Source organism: Glycine soja, chromosome 18, assembly GCF_004193775.1.
Source record: "Glycine soja cultivar W05 chromosome 18, ASM419377v2, whole genome shotgun sequence".
NCBI lineage: Eukaryota > Viridiplantae > Streptophyta > Magnoliopsida > Fabales > Fabaceae > Glycine > Glycine soja.
Window position 1 is genome coordinate 8,827,561 of NC_041019.1, and position 4,441 is coordinate 8,832,001.

Below are 4,441 nucleotides of genomic sequence, written 5' to 3' on the forward strand. Positions count from 1 at the left end.
ACTGCAATTAACGTTATTGCACAGAGCTATTTGATTTGGTTGCATCTATGTATCAATTCCATATAGAAGGTAAAACTGGACATCAGAAAACCAAGTATGCAAAAATGGTACTAAATTTAGTAAATTATAAAATTGATCATGAATATTAGAATTAGTTCAATAGTGAAATCCACATGTTATTAGGCAAATCTCACCAGATAAAACTACCAATATGAATTTGGAACTTTCCCTTCAAAGACTGATTTTATTACCAACATAAAACACAGTGCATTAGTACATTAGTTGAGTTGGGGAAGGTGAAAAATAGGGTGTCACACGGTCTCAGGTGCTTTAAATTTGAACAGATTGAACATAAAGGGTCTGCTCTTCAATATTTCAGAAACAAACATTTAATCAATGGCACAGTATTTTTTTTTTTATAGAAATCCAAAATAGATAACTCTTCGTGGTCCATGTACTGTGGAGATTCCTTAGCTTTTCAGCCTGATATAAAGCTTTTTTGTCTTCCGTGCTTTTCATGGACTTTTGTAGTTATATTATATCTGTGGGCTAAATTCTAGAATGAAGAGCCAGGATTCACTTGTCTTGTGGTCCTCTGGATTAAAAATAATAGAACTCAAATGTTCTAGCTAGCATGTGAAGTTCAGGTAAATTAAAGCTTTAAGCGCCTACAAGAGCAATCTCGATTGTGCAATATTATAATCATGACAATCAATCATTAACCCCTGGACAAAATCATCAAATCTAACCACAAAATTTACTATTTGTTCTCTGTTTGGTCTAATCTCTATGCTTATCCACCACTCATGTTTTCCTTCTTGTGTTTCTCTTTTCATTTTAGAGGAGAAAACAAATACAAGATTTAAACCAAATTAAAGACTTTATTAATGAAATAATGTTATTAATACACTTTCTTTATATCATTCTTACACTATTGTTTTTAAACATAATAACACACTCATGTTCTTACAGATTGTCTTTTTTATCTGTATTTTCTTGATAAAATATTATGTTGATAATGAGTGTATTAAAGGGAATTTGTTATGGAATAAAAAAAAATGAATAATTAGATCTTAAAAACCTTTATTTTTTTATGTAGTGATTTGCATTCTTTAAACGTCAACAAATGACTTAAGTACACTAATAACTATTTCTCATACTAAAAAATTGTATAGAAATGATTGAAAATATCAACGTTCAAATAATTATGAAGTTGATAAGAACGGTAAAGGGTGAGAAAGACAATAAAGAGGTGATAGGAATGTAGCAACTCACTTGTCTCACAAAAAGGGTGAGCTAGCTTTAAACAAAAGGGTTTTACCATCAGAAGGGCAAAATGACCCGCATGCAACGTAACTATGCATCCTGGACCATATAAAGAGGGTGATTATATTATGGTTCCCCACTGGAAGGTGTAGTAGCAGCTTTGTTCAAGGAAAAAAAAAAGGGTCCCCTTACCAGAACTGTCAAGGGAAAATAAGTCATATATGAAGAAGCATACATATTATAAAAAATGTAGCTAGTTGGGAAGATTCTGCTTGCATGTTTTTGGATGGATGATCAATGAGATGAGTGAGCACCTGATGAGGTTGCATTGGTATCAGAATTTTGGAGGGTAGTTGATTCTTGCCCACTCTTTCAAGAGCCAAAACATGCAACCAGTGTCACATTGTCCTAAAGCAGCTACAACATGAGTTCTAGCATTATCTGACATCATTATGGAAAGTACAACCGCAGACATAGCAGAATCATAACAAGTTGCCAACATATGAACACTAAAATCCAAAGGAAATTACTATTTTATTTTGTCAAAATATCTACTTTGTTTACAAAAGTAGGACAGCAGCTTACAATGTGGTTGTGTAGTATTAAAAAAATTGACTCTCCTTTGGAATAAAAGTTGTAAGAGTTTAACTTAAATAAAGTGTAAATAATTTTTATTTTATCACATTATGTTATTCATTAATATCACAGGTTGCTAAGGTAAATTCATTAATTCCTATTGGATGGCTCAGTAGAAATATAATACATTTTCACAATGTATATAAATTAACACAAATAAATAGGATTAACATAGGCTTTGATGTAAATATCAAAATTCCATTCAAATTATGTTTTACTGAATTTCTTCACACTTTTTACATGCTAAATTAATAACTATGTAAAAAAAATGGAAGGGTTGAAACTCCATAAAAAAACTCACTAGGTTTAGATAAAATCTTATTGACTTAGATTATGGATTAGTCAGTAAATTAAGTGATTCTCTCACATAGTCGACTGTAGTTGTGATAGGGAGCCTACCTCAACAAGGCCCAAAAGAATCACAAGCAAGCCCAAACGCTATAGTGACTATGTTTGAATACTATTGTGTATGTTTGCTTTTGTTGTCTTTTTCATGAAGCTCTAGATGGATGCCAATTGTATGATTAGATCTTCTGGTGGTTGGCCTTTTTCCTTTATAGGACAACGTGTATCAAAGTATTATTATGAATGAAAATATCTAAACTTTTCCTTCCTAGGAGTAGCCTTAGATTAATTGTTAGTTCTTTTGGTAGACCCATGAACGTAACATTTTGGTGCTTTCATCGAGCTGTCATTTTTTCCATGGCACCCACCAAGCCTACAAACAAAGACCTAGAAGATGCCCTCCAACCCATCCTCAAGCATCTTTCCAAATGACAAACCTAGCTAGACACTAACTGTAACCTACAAGACTCACGCCATGAGACCCTTACCAAGACCATGGTTGATCTTGCCTTACTGTTTCCCTTTACCAATATTCTATTACCTCCCTTACCCCCACCCAATCCCAGCCCTTCTTACACCCCCCTTTTCCTAACACAGGAACTCACGTTTTCCCTTTTCCACCACCATTTTTACCCAACGTCACTTTAGCCCCCCTTTTCACAAATGTCGCCACTATGGCGTTTTTAGAACTAGTCGACAAGTGTACCAATTCGCACAAGTAGTATAAAACGGTAAGACCGAGTATCGTATCCTCAGGGAATTTATTTCACCTAGACTATGTACATTCAGTATGTAAACACTTGTAAGGATTAAAATAGAGCAAATGTTGAGTTTTGTACTATAAAATCTATTTGAACATAAACAAAGTATCTAAAGCTATAAAAAGTGAAAACTATCAAGTTAAGAGCGTTGTGGAGCGTTCTACTGAATTTCTCTTGATGTATAAAATATGTTTTTTCTATTTAACATTATCCTTGTGTTCTTATACTGAGAAACTACTCAGACCATGATTCCTCACATGAATGAACCTAACTCTCTTTAGACTTTATCCTTGATCCCTCAACAAACTTATTCTAAAAGAGTTGCACTAAGCCTATAGTATAAAATGAACTAGATGACTACACTCCATTCCTAGACATACAGATTTCTAGCTTGCTCTATCAAGTTCTAAGGTTTTAAAGCATTTTTCAATACTAAAAAGCCTAACTACACATACAAATGGATGATCAAGCCACAAGCATGTAAGTAAGCATAGATAGAAGCAATGAACAAAAAGAAATAACATTTAAATAGATAATGAGAATATTACATCAAGATTATTCAGTAGAACTTCCCAACAAAGAGGCTTAGCCTTCTATTACAAGCAAAGCTTCAAAACTACATATGTCCCTGCAATTTAGACAATCCTTGCTCCAGGAGTTTCAGGCCTCTCGCTCTGCCGGTTACTCCAGTGTAAAAGCCACCACAACTCGCCTAGCAGCTTCGTTTTACTGGCCAACTCTTTACAAAGACACTCGAACCTTCATATGTTCCTGCATGGTTTGCCAACAGAATAAACCAGTTAATAAAAAACAAAAGGGACTCCTTCAACCCTTTTCTATCTTAGCCAAAATTTGGACTTACCTAACAATGGATTTCATAATTCACCTACCATCGTCTTTTGGGCACATAGTAATTTGGGTCATTTGCGGCCATCTCACGAAATTCGTTCACTTCATAGCATACCCACACACTACACCATGCATACTCATGCTCACCATTTTTCTGTTGATATTTGCAGGTTACATAGAGTACCCTGGTCCATAATGTCTGCTCAAAACCCTTTGTTCTTAAGCCAATTTTGGAAACAACTTTTCCTGGTCCAAGGAACGAAGCTCAGCTTCAACACTACATACCACCCACAGACTGACGATCAATCCAAGGTGGTCAACCATAGTCTCGGGTTTATTTCCGTTGTTACACTAGTAACAATCCCCGCTCTTGGTATCGCTACCCCTACCTCGCTGAGTTTTGGTACAATTCCTCATATCACAGTGTCATCTGAATGACCCTTTTTCACGCTCTCTATGGTCGGAATTCACCATCAATACCAAACTATGTTCCAGGTTCCTTTCCATTACCATACCTGGATATCTCATTACAGGAAAGGCAAAACATTCTTAGTGAACTAAAGCACAATCTCGAAGTTACCCAC